At 44.0% G+C, this 13,029-nt stretch overlaps 1 long non-coding RNA gene across 2 annotated transcripts; it reads right to left on the minus strand.

The window, feature by feature from the left end:
• Positions 1-2,397: 2,397 nt before the first annotated feature.
• LOC111097736 lies at positions 2,398-12,683 on the minus strand. 2 transcript variants are annotated; one of them, XR_005365870.1, is made up of 4 exons: positions 12,261-12,683; positions 10,057-10,382; positions 9,470-9,540; positions 8,111-8,633 (listed from the first exon to the last, which is right to left on the minus strand). It is a non-coding gene; the product is annotated as an uncharacterized LOC111097736 (long non-coding RNA). The 2 variants fall into 2 exon arrangements; XR_005365869.1 differs by lacking the exons at positions 8,111-8,633; positions 9,470-9,540 and adding an exon at positions 2,398-3,160.
• Positions 12,684-13,029: the final 346 nt, after the last annotated feature.

A 13,029-nucleotide genomic window follows, 5' to 3' on the forward strand; every position in this document is an offset into this window, starting at 1 on the left:
TGCTATAGGTTTTTGAAAGCTGTCCCTTTTCATGTTATTTTCTAATGCCAGTTTGCTATGAGATCTGGTTTGTTTGCTTGTTTTATCATTTTTTATTAAATATGTTTTCTATATTGACTGATATAATTATATGTAGCATAGTGATCCATAGACAAATGAGTAAGAAATAATCAGTGTCATTAATCACTGAGTTTTAAGGTGTTATTTGTTACGTGACATTATCACAGCAGAACCTAATGTACTTTACAAAATAAGCAGGATAGCTTTTCTTCTCAAGTATCTGAAACAATTTGTATGTTTTTCTATTTGCTGAAGTGAAGCTTCTATATAAAACCATCTGTACCTGGTACCCCTTGAGAGTAGGAAGTAGGAAGCTTTGGTCACTGATTCACCTTCTTTTAGTCTCATTGGTTGATTACTTATTTTAAAAATTATCCTCATGAGTCTATTGTTAGTGTTTATGTTGTTCCAGAAATGTAGTCATTTTCTATTTTTTTCTAATATATGCATTTATTACTATAAATTACCCTGAAAGCAACAATTTCACTGTATCCCACAAATGTTGCTAGTTGTGTTTTCATTTTCATTTAGTTCAGAGCATTTTTAAATGTCTCAAGGTTACTTTTACTCATATTACTTAGAAGAGTAATGTTTAATCTTTATTTTCAGTGGTAATCTTTTTGTTATCAATTTCTAGTTTACTTCCCTTGTGGCCTGAGAGCATACATGATATGATTCCTACTCCTTTAAATTTGTTAAATTCTGTTTTATGGTACAGAACATGGTTTATCCTGGTGAATGTTCCATGTGAGCCTGAGAAGAATGTGTGTTCTGCCATTGGATGAAGTAGTCTCTACATGTCCATTATATCCAGTTGATTCATGGTGTTGTTGGGTTCAACTATGTCCTTGATGATTTTCTGCCTGCCAGCCCAGCTCCTTTCTGATAGAGGGGTGGCAAATTTCCAGCTATGCTAGTGGGTGCTTCCATTTCTCTCTACATTTCTATTAATTTTTGCCTTTCATAGTTCTATGCTTTGTTGTTAGTTGCATACACATTAAGGGTTGTTATGTCTTCTTGGAGGACTGACCCCTTTATCATTATGTAATGCACTTCTTCATCTCTGATAACTTTCCTCGCTTTGAAGTTGGCTCTGTCTAAACTTAATATACCTATTCCTGCATTCTTTTGATTAGTGTTAGCATGGCATGTTTTTCTCCATTCACTAATTTCTTTTTTTTTTTTTTCATTCACTAATTTCTTGAGAGCTTGTTTGGAGGTTCTAGCAGGGGAGCGCAGCTACTCGTAAACCCTTGACCAAAGAATGGTCCTCCTTTATTGGGTATAGTCGTCCTCTTTGACGGAGCATGCAGCTTCAGGAGGGATTCACATGGAGCAGTGAGGGAGGAAGGAGACACCCACCTAGCCAACCAGATCAGCCGAATCAACCCTGGCGATCAATGGGGTGACAGATGTCACAGCCAGATTACCTTCACATCCTCCACTCACTAATTTCTAATCCAAATATATCTTTACATTTAAATGAGTTTCTTATAAACAACATATGCTTAGGTCTTATGTTTTGATCCACTCTGACAATCTCTGTCTTTTAATTGGTACATTAAGATCATTGATGTTCAAAGTAGTTATTGACATATTTTAACTAATTTTGTTACCATTTTTCCATTTGTTGCCTTTGTTCTTGGTCTCTATTTCTGCCTTCTACTCACTTTCTGCCTTTTATAATTTTATTTTATTTTATTTTTTTAAAGATTTATTTATTTATTCATGAGAAACACAGAGAGAGAGAGAGAAAGAGAGGCAGAGACACAGGCAGAGGGAGAAGATTTATTTATTTATTCATGAGAAACACAGAGAGAGAGAGAAAGAGAGGCAGAGACACAGGCAGAGGGAGAAGCAGGCTCCATGCAAGGAGCCCGATGTGGGACTCGATCCCGGGTCTCCAGGATCACGCCCTGGGCTGCAGGTGGTGCTAAATCGCTGTGCCACTGGGGCTACCCCCTTTTATAATTTTAAGCAAGTATTTTATATCATTCCATTTTCTCTGCTTTCTTAGCATATTTCTTTTGCCCTTTCTTAGTGACTGGCCTAGGGTTTGCAATGTACCTTTACAACTAATCTAGTTCCACTTTTAAATACCACTGTACTGTACACAAATAGTATGAGGAGCATATTATAACAAAATAGCCCTATTTCCTCCTTCCTGTTCTCTGCATTATTGCCATTATTCATTTCACTTATACATAAGCATACACAAGCATTCCTTCTTCAATAGATGCAGAAAAATGTTTGTTAAAAATAAGCATCCGGTTACAATAGAAACATCTAACAAGTGAGGCAGGAAAGAGGCAGATAGTACTACAAAGACAAAGATCCTTTTTTTTTTTTTTTTTTTAACAAATGGAATGTATTGGTTCAGGTAACTGGGAGGTTTGAGGGGTGATATTAACAGTAGTGATGGTTAGATTGCAAACCTCCAGTGGTGCCAGCAAGAAACTATTTCTCTGTTGGTTCTGCTTTGTTCTGTTGACTTCATTCCCAAGAAGGCTCCATCCACACAGTTTGGATGGCCACCAGCAGCTCCAGACCTCTTCCTTCTGTGGACTGAGTGTAATTCACTATGTGATGGTTCTAATAAGTCCAGCGATGAGTCTCATTGATCAGGTCTGGCTCATCTTTTGAGCTGGGGTCAGGGAATGGAGCAAGCTCTGTCCAACCCACACAGATGACTCCCCAGAGGAGAAGAGATATTATTTCACCAGAAGAAGAAATGCTGAACAAGCAAAACAACAGATATCTAGTACAGAGAAACTTTTCAAACTTTTCTCCCATGAATGAGGATTACATAGTTTATGTGGCCATGAGTTCAGGAATAATTTAACTGAATGGTTCTGGCTCTGGGTTTCTCATGAAGTTCAACCAGATGTTGACCAGGGCTGCAGTTTTCTTAAAGCTTGACTATAGCTGGAGAATCTGCTTCCACAATGGCTCACTCATATGACTGTCAAGTTTGTGCTCTTTGTTGGCAGAGGATCTTAGTTCCTCACCATGTGAGCCTCTTTAAAGGGTGGCTTGAGTGTCTTGCTGAGATGACAGCTGGCTTTCTCCAAGACAGTGATCCAAGAGACCAAGGAAAAGGCTGAAATGTGTTTAGTGATTAGCTTTGGATATCACATAGTATCACTACTACAATATTCAACTGATCAGAAAGGTCACCTTTTTCAATATTGGAGGGAATTGCACAAGAATATGAACACCAAGAGATGAGGGTCACTGGGAAAGGGGCAAAATTAATCAAAGAAATAATAGAAGAAAATGCTCTAGATGAGAAGCTCATTAGATCTAGATTAAAAGGCTCTTCAAGTTTCTAGCACGATGGATTAAAATAGACCTTCCCCAATGCATATCATGAAATTTCAGAAGACTGGAAGTCAAAGGGAAGATCTCACAAGATTCTGAGAATGAAAAAAGATATCAGATACAAACATTTCGAATTAAAATGACTTCATAATTCTCAAAGACAAGTGTGTAAGACAATGTAATGAAGCAGTATTTTTAAAATTCTGATTAAAAAATTACTTTAAATAAAGAATTTTATACCCAAGACAAATAATCAATTAAGTTTTCATGTAGAATAGAGTCACTCTGGGATACTCAAGTTTTAGAAAAGTCTCCCACACACCCTTTCTCAGAAACTTTGGGAAAACAGACTATCCAGGAAACAGATTCAATACAAGGAAGAGAAGGAAATCCCCAAAATGATGGAGAAAAAAATTCCAAAGACAGCAGCTATGTGCCAAGTTCAGAGAGCAAAGAGGACAGATTCAAATTGTCAGAAGACTCAGAAGACTATTCCATGAGATTACACTGATAGAACACCTAATATGTTTGAACACAGTGAGAGATTTACACAACTGAGAGTTTGAAGTAGAACTAATGATGAGTTTGTCAAAAAGGAAGATAATGAGAAAATAAAACAAATATGAATTCCAGGGAAGAAAAACACGTTGGGAAAAAGTAAAGCAATCAGAATTTACTCTATGTCTCAACTGGAACTGGCATTTACAACGTCATGAAAAATGCAAACAAAGAATAGTGTAATTCTGATGTAACTGCGTTGGGAGGACAGAGGAATGAAGAGCATGCATGAATGAAATGTGATGGGACAGGCCAGGGTTAAAACAGAGCTAAATCCTTGCCTTCCACAGCAGGAAATCACTAGATCATATCTAGAACTGAAAAATCAATAAAGAGCAGTATAAGCACGTTATTTGGAGATGTGGCCATAAATACCAAATGTATCAACTAAGTGGTTGGAACTGGTTGCTTCTGGAGAGCAATAATTAATGGAGAGTATGAGGGTAAATGTACTAATAATCATAATAAACCTTATATAGCTACTGTAATCTCCCAACTATGTTCACATAAATTTAATCAAAATAAAGCTAAATAGAGAGGATTCTGAGAAAGTGGCAAAGTAGGCTGCACCAGAAACCAGGAATCCTCACCACGTGCCTCCCCACCTAGACAACAATTGCACTGACAGGATCCATCTGATGTAACTGTTCTGGAACTTTGGAGTCTATGGAAGGCTTGTCACTTCCAGGGAAAGGCTTGAACAGGACACTGCTATTACTCTTAGCCAAGTTCAGCTCTTAGCACTGTTGCAGTCAGCCATCCCCTCAACCCCCGACCCCATGGGAGGCAGCTGAGCACACATTCTAGGAACAGCTGGCATGAAGCATGTGGAAACCAGGGTAGGCAAAAGAGACTCTATCCTCTATCAGGGATCTATGCTCCATAGCTGACTGTTGCTTCTTTGCACAGAGGTGCAAAGAGATGAGTGGCCATTGTTGTTACATCTCCTTCCATTGTTGCAAGCTGTTCTCGCTCCTCCCCAAGTCGCTTCTGGGGGACATTTAAAGAGCTAACACCCCTTTTCTCCCCCTTTTAATTTTTTTTCTTTTTCCACTTGTGGGAGCCAGACATAGAAAACCAGGTATTCAAAAGCAATTGCATATCTAAGGTAAGTTAGTGACCACACATGCCCAGAGAAAGGTACAAGTTCAGAAAAAATCCAAGAAGACGTTAAGTTTACACCTTAGGCAGATCCTTGACACTGAGATAGCCTACAATAATTAATAAACAAGCACAAACAATAATAAAAAAAATAGCAAACCCCAGGGAAGGGAGAAAATCTGATTTCCAGAGTTATCACAGTATTAGATCCAATTGTCCAGGTTTTTTTTAAAATCACAAGACATAAAAAAAAAAAAAAAGTAGGAAAGTATGGCCTTCTCAAAGAAAAACAAGTTAATCAATCGGAACTGTTTCTGAAAAGGCTCTGATGGCAGATCTACTAGACAAAGACTTTAAAACAACCAACTTAAAGATATTTGAAAATCGAAAGAAATATGTGAAGTCAAGAAAACAATGTCTAAACAAAACGGAAATATCAGCAAAGAGACGAAAGACCTTAAAAGGTTTGTTTTTTTTGTTGTTGTTGTTGGTTTTGATTTCAGTTTTGGTTTTGGTTTTGGTTGGGACTTAGGTACTGGTCCTGGGGATGGGACTCAGGGATAGTCTGAGGGTACAAGAGGCTTGGAACACTGTTACTGGGGCAAAGCATCAGGTCCATCTCAGAGTATGGGGACCTTATGGTATGAGAAGTCTTGGAAGGCTGGTCCTGAGATACCTGTACCAGCAGCCCCACCCATAGAGCCACCACCAGAGGTTTTAGGAGATTGCAGGTACATGAAGCTTGCAGGTACCTGAAATTGCAGAAACCACCAGGGATAAGCTTCCCCATCTGATAAGGCTGACAGCATGACTCCCGGAAGTTGGTGACAGGAGACCACTTGGCATATACAGCCTGTCCGTTGAAAAGGCATGTATGGAGTGTGGCCACTGTGTACTCTGCTTCTTTATGTTGGTCCTGGACACAGACATTGCCTGCAGGGTGGTCCCTTGGGTTTTGGCTTAACTCCTGCAGATTTGTTTATCTGGGGATGTCTTAATTTCTCCCTTGCTCTTGAAGGACAGTTGTGCCTGATAAAAGATTCTTGGTTGACACTGGGGGTGGAAACCCCCTTTGTATTCAGAGGGGGTTTGTATTGTATACCCCCTTTTAATAAATCAAAAAGGGAGAAAAGATAAAACCAGGAGGAAAATAGGCAAGGAATATGGATAGACATTACAAAAAAAAAAAAAAAGAAAGAAATGCCATCCGCAGGAGATGAATGCATAAATTCTTCATGTCATTCATAATTCAAGACACGCAAATCAGATGATGCCATGCCAAGTTCTTGGAGCATATTGGCACAGAAATGAGAATCTTATACTCCTCACGAGCAAAGATGAGGGTGGATTAGCAGGTAGGTAAGGGTGCAGATTGAGGCTGACTTGGTTGAAGGCCAATTGGGAATATCTATGAAAAGGCACCTTACTCTTTGACTGAACACCCCCTCTGCTGGTCTTTTCTCCCATAGGCATACTCCATGAGGAGGCACTCTGTGTTCAAAGGCACTTATTGGAAAAACCACAAATGTCTCCCAGTCCATGACTAGCTAAACAAATAGTGATGCATCCTTTTCATGGTATCTTCATCTATCCAGGCTACTGTAACAGAACAGCACAGACTGGGTAGCTTATAGACTACAAAAATGGATTTTCACAGATCTAGAGGCTGGAAGTCTACGATCGAGGTAGCAGCAGATACAATGTTCCGGGAGGGCCTGCTTCCTGGTTCGAAGGCACTGGTCTTTTCTCTGGGTCTTCACGTGACAGAAGGAGTGAGGGAGCCCTCTGGGGCATTCATCCCCTTCATGGAGGTTCCAGTTTTATGGTCTAATCACCTCACAAAAGCCCCACCTCCAAATACCATTGCACTGGGAATTAGGTCTTAACATAAAAATGTTGGGGGGATGCAAAGATCCAGACCTCAGCGTATGGAATACTCTGCACTATTAAAAAGAGAGGCTGATCTGTGTGTGTTCATATCAAAGAGAGGACAAGATATATTAAGGTTTAAAAAAAAAAAAGCTTCTAGCCGTATTTATAGCATGAGTCCATTTGTGTGACAAACGGAGAAAAGTGATATTTGCAATGATTTGCACCTCCTTGACGGCCATTAGAAAGTACTTAGCTACTTTCTCTAATGTAAGCTGTAAAACTAAACAATTATGATTCAAAACAAAATCCAAAAACCCATTTGATAATGAGGCTTACTTGGCTGCAGAGATCCTGTGGAATCTTTACATTTCTGCATGATTTACAACTTTATTATCCTCATTCAGCAGCTCAATAATGAGAAAAGTATACATTTGAACTTCTGTTCAAAGAAATGTATTAACATTCTGCTTTTAGATGTTGTGTAAATTTTAGTTATTGGGCTTTTCTTTTTTTAAAATAAGCTTTCTTTAAAAGGTATATAATTCTTTAGCTTAAAAAAAAAAAAAAAAAAAAAGAAAAACCTAGAAACTCTATCCCACTTTTCTTTCCTCATCTGGCTTGGAGTTTCTTGGCCCAGTAAGACCTTACCAGATTTCTCCTGGACTAGAATTCAGGAGCCTGGGTGCCAGTCCTGGCTCTACTCTTTGCTGGGTGGATGACCTTGAGTAAAACCTTTAGTCTCCCTTAGCTCTTTTTCTCAGCTATCTTGGCCTGCGCGGCACCTTTCCTATCTACCCCATGGGACCATTTTGAGGAGCAAATGAGATCTATCAACTCGTAATCTATAAAGGCTATAAAGGCAAATCCAAGCGCTTGTACCCTGATAATGAGGGGGATCTTCTCAGAGGTTAAACATTTCTGTTTTCTGGTTTCCCCAGAGGGCAGGCAAGCCTGGGTACTTATTTCATAAACCCTGAGTGTCTTTCTGAACCAGGCATTTTGCCCGGGGCTGGTGATCCAGAGTTGAACACAACACAGTCCTTGCTCACGAAGAATACAGTTTGCTAGGGGAGGCAACCCATAATTGCAGTAAAATGTGAGAAATGTAACAGAACAGTTACAGACAGCGTGATGGGCCCCAGAGAAGGAACTGGCAGTGTCAGGTTGGGAAGGTATTACTGAAAAGGTGACATTTGGGTTGAGTTTTAAAGAACCTGTTAGAATTTGCCAGCTGGGGAATTGAGTGGTTTCCTCATTGGACTCTGGCAGTGCCCAGCCTTGGATCCTTTTCTCACTCTGTTTATCAGCCCTTACCTGGGCTGTGTTGTGGCAGGCCATCAGAAACTTGCTCTCAGCTGCCTGTCCTATTGGAAAATATTTGTCAGAATATGTTAACACCAGATTAGGAGTGTTTCCCTCCCCAGAATATATGCATTTGGGTCCAAAAAGTGATATGGGTCCCTATGCACAAAGGAAGCATAATAATGTTTTAGTTTTATAGCTGATGCTAGAGAAAGTACCTAGTACTCTCTACTGGCCACCAACTGGGGCTAGATCATTACAAATAATTACTTTTCTTCATTGTCACAGCAACTTATTTCTAGTCATATGAGCGAGGAAACAGAGGGCCCCGATTCACCAGGCTAGTTAGTAGCAGAGCCAGAGGCCGACTCAGGCCATGATCTTGCACATCCATTGTTACGTTGATTCTCACAGCAACCCTGAGAAATGGGCAGGAAATGAACAGGATCCCCATATAAGATAGGAAATTGGGCCTGGGAGAGCTTTTCAAGGAACCCCCAGCTAGCATCCTGACTCCTGCTGCCTTGAGGTGGTGAAGGTCAAGGCCCTGACAGGCAACAGGGGCAGTATTTGGGGATAGGGATGTCTCCCTGGCACTTCTCAAACCTCGTCTCTGGAAGTAGCTGCCCACTGAGCCTGGATGTCCAGCCTGCTGTGTGGCTGGGCCTAGGACCCTGATATTCAGGAAAGCTGTTTGGAAGTGGATACCTCTACTTCTTTGATTGTCCTCCCCACGAGGTGGGAGGGACGCTGTCTACCAGGGTCCAGTCCAGGTTGGTCCTTTTCCTGCCCTTGTTCAAGGAAATGGCAGGGATGCAGAAAAGGAATGTGCCTCCTTGGCTTGAGCCAACACTTGAGGTGATAGAGAAGAACTTCTTTCATGGATTGCTTGGGTTAGTGCCTAGAGAATGTCCTCTCTGTGTGTTCCCGGGGGGAAGGGGGGGACGGGCAGTCCAAGAGCCTGGACAATGGTTAACCAGGAGCAAAGTCACATCCAAACACACATCACTCACAGCCTCCTTCTATGCATTCCTCCAAACCCACTGAATCTTTCCTTGCTCTGTCCATCTATGTCTCCTCCTCTATCTCTCTCTCTCTCTCTCTTCCATGGGCCCCCCGCGTATCTGCAGCTATACCTGCTTCCTCTTCCCTCTCCCCTCTTCCCTCTGTCTCCCTCTCCCCCTCCCTCCTCTCCCTTCTGTCCTCCGTCCCTATATGTCCACCCCTTTGCCAGCCCCAGGGCAGACCTACGCACATTTAGGATTCATTCTTTTCACTGAAGAGATTCTGTAATCACTTCTGTTCAAAAAGTAGGCAAGCTGCACTCTGGTTGGGCCAAGAAAAAAAAAAACCGAAGTCATCTTAATTTAACTTTTCTTTTCAGCCGCTGGCCTGTGGCTGGAGCAAAAATAGGTCTCTCTGCTTCTGGCACTCATGCCGCCCTACCCAAACTGCAAGCCAGCCCAGTTGGCAGATAGGCCACCGGGGCCAGAGTCCTGTTACCCAACTCAGGGCTGCTGCCAGAGCTCCAAGCCCAGCCAGGCCTCCTAGCCAAGGCCTCCCAGCCAAGGCCCTGGATTGCCTGAAGGCCTGAGGGGGCCAGACTGGCCCAGGCTCCTACCCACCTGGCCCTGGGGCTGGGGCTCCTTAGCTGCCTTCTCCCCTTCCCCAGTGAGACTGAAGGAGGGGGTCAGCTGGAGCCCAGCCCCTCTCTTAGCTTGTCATTATTCCCGGTGACACCCTGCAGTCTGAGCCAAGCTGTCACGTGGTGCCCAGCCCTGTACTGTGAAATTTATGGGACTAACATTTGAATGGGAATTTAGAGTTACATAATGTTCTTACCTCATAACAAGCGAGTGGAGGCAGTTCTATTGAGCCTTTATAGCGACCAAACTGAGGCTCAGAGAGGCTGAGTTATCAGTTAAGGATGGAGCTGGTGCTTAAGGCTCTGGAATTCTCCGCCTAAATGTCCTCAGACCAGGTTCCCGAGTCTTCGCAGGCCACTTCTTCCGGCCTATTTGCCAAGGATACTCTGTACCACCTGTATACATTGTCTCCGGTCTCAAGGGTAGCCACAGGGCAGAAGTTTGCTGGAAGTACACGGACCTTGGGCATGTAAGGCTGGCCTGTCCCCGCTCACGTGTGAAGCTGCTGCAGGAGAGATGTCGCTGGGAAGGAAGAAGGAAGAAGAGGAGAGTGGGTCCACTCTATCAGAAGTACCGTATTGGGCCGTGGCGCTCTGAGGAATCTGAAAATTCTAAGTTTGAACCTGGCCGGCACAGGTCATTGTGAATGTGGTGGAGTCAAGAGGATAGAATTTATTTTACTTAATAGTTAACTCAATTTACCACTTAAATATTATGACTTATGTTAATTGGGATATTGGGGGCCCTAAATGTTAGAGGTGGGCCTGTTGAACACCCTTTCATGTGTTTACTGTCAGTTTGGATATCCAGATGTCCTTCCCATTCTTTATTGGCTCAACTCGATCGTGTTTGGATGTTTTCGTACCTTAACCCTTCAGAATCTCCCGATTTGGACCTAAGAGGAGGGGCAAAGTTCCAGAGAGTGTCACTCACTACCTGTGGCTTCATCTTGGTCCCCCCTGAGAGGTCAGTCATGCTTTGTGGTTGAAAACTCTCTTGTCATACCGGGCATTTTTCTATGTCCTGACCCAGATCTCCATCCTGGTCTTAGAAGGTCCTCCAAGTCAACCCATTCCCTCTCCGGAACCTGTTCTTCCCTGTGACTTCTACACTCACTCCCAATTCCCCACCTACCTGCCACCAGATCTGATCACTTTTACCTCCTAAGGTCTCTGAAGACCGTCCATGTAGCTAGCTCTATGCCACAATGATCTTCCAGTTCCATTCAGGGCCTCTCTGCTGGAGCCCGGGAGTGTCTCCTGCCGGCAGTCCCTTCCTCCAGTCTTGCTCTGCTCTATCCCATGCTCCGCACTATTGCCAGAGGATCTTCCTCAATAGCTTAGAAATCTGCCAAGTGTCCCCCTGCCCATAAACCAGAGCTCCAGCTCCTCAGCCTGTCTTCCAACATATTTGTTTCTTTATGACATCAGTTGTAAAGATCGGTTGCCCCTGTAGCACATGTGGGGACCAGGGGACAAGTCAAGTGCACAAAACTAGGTGATGGCAAACCTCGAACACATGTCTAAGCCTTCTGGCAAAAGCCAGGAGAAGCCACCAAGAAAGACCAAGGTGGACAGCAGTCTCAGGGCTCCTGAGCTCAGAGCTTGGGCCACCTCATTACCTCCTCAGCTCTTGAGCTCTGCTTGTTGAGGAGGATATGCCCTCCTTCTCTTCTCTCTCTGCCTTTTTCCTTCTACTCTCACCACCAGCCAACTGCCTTGTTTTTCCTGTCTCTACTTCAACCCTCACAGGGCAAGAATCTCTTCACCCAGTCAGTCCCAATATTCCTTGAGTGGAGAGTTCTCGCCAGACCACCTCTTGGACAGGACTCAGAACGGGTGCCTGGCCTGACCTAGTCAAACGAGAGCAGGGAAGTGGGGTCACAAGGTGACCAGGTAGACTGGCCAGACCCGCATCAACCCTCTCAGAGGTTTAACTATTTGAGAACACATAGCGCTCTTCCCACCTTCCTCATCTTTGCTTATGCTGTTCCCCTCACCAGGTACACTCAGTCTTTAGGGTTCAGACCCATGCTACCCACCCCTCTGCTCCCCTACAGGAAGCCTCCCCTAAACCCCTCCAGCCAGAATGAACACTCATCCTAGGCCACTGCTGCTAGTTGCACCATGTCCTTCTTTTTGTTAAAGTTGTCTCCCAACTTGGGTTGTAAACGCTATGAAAGCAGAGACTATGCTATCCATCTTTCTTTGTTTTTAGATTGATTGATTGATTGATTGATTGATTGATTTTTATTTATTTGAGAGAGAATGAGAGCAGGGTGAGAAGCAGAGGGAGGAGGAGAGGGACAAGCAGACTCGACACGGAGCACAGAGCTCAACGCAGGGCTTGACCTCACCCTGAGATCATGACCTGAGCAGAAATCAAGAGTCAGATGCTTACCTGACTGAGCCAGCAGGTGCCCCTGCACTGGTCATCCTTACATATAGTCCAAGTGCCTCTTATAGAGCCTGTGCAGAGAATAAGCTTCCAATTAAATACTTTGGTGGATAAACAAATGAATGGTCTGGATAAGCTGTCATAGCAGATGATCTCAAAACTCTTTCTTTTCTCTTAGATGCATCTTATAAATATTTTTAAACACCAGGAACAGATTTTAAAACCGTGAGAGCTCAAAGACCCCCTCCACCTCCCCCTGCACCAACTCCTCGTCAGCCAGATCCAGGGTCTTTCCCTCCATCCCAGTAGGCAGCCTGTGATGGGGGCGGTGGGGGCCACCCGGGAACCTGCGTGGCCGTGGGCTCTGCGTGGAGGGCCCGCCGGGGCAGCCTGGGATGTGGCGGCACTGCTGCCGGGCCTGGGCGGTGTGGGAGGCGTGGGCAGCTCCAGCGTGCTCTCCCTCACGTCCTTGAAGCTTCCCCTGTCCTCTGACTCAGCTCCAGCATCTCAATTCGTGGATGAATGCCCTGGGCCCAGACAGAGAGCCGATTCAGCCCAGCAGGGTTTCTGGAGGGCTCCCAGGAGGGGGAGGCCCAGAAAATGGCCAGGGGGCAGTGAAGTTGGGGCGATGGCCAGTTCACTCACTCCAGCTGCAGCTCAGGGCACATTCTTCTCTGTCCCCACCCCCACCCCACCCCACATTCTTCTGGTGCCCTCGACAGTGCCCAACTCTAGTGGGCAGACAGGAGACTGGAACCTACCTTGGGAGCTG

Source organism: Canis lupus, chromosome 10 (genome assembly GCF_011100685.1).
Source record: "Canis lupus familiaris isolate Mischka breed German Shepherd chromosome 10, alternate assembly UU_Cfam_GSD_1.0, whole genome shotgun sequence".
NCBI classification, from domain to species: domain Eukaryota; kingdom Metazoa; phylum Chordata; class Mammalia; order Carnivora; family Canidae; genus Canis; species Canis lupus.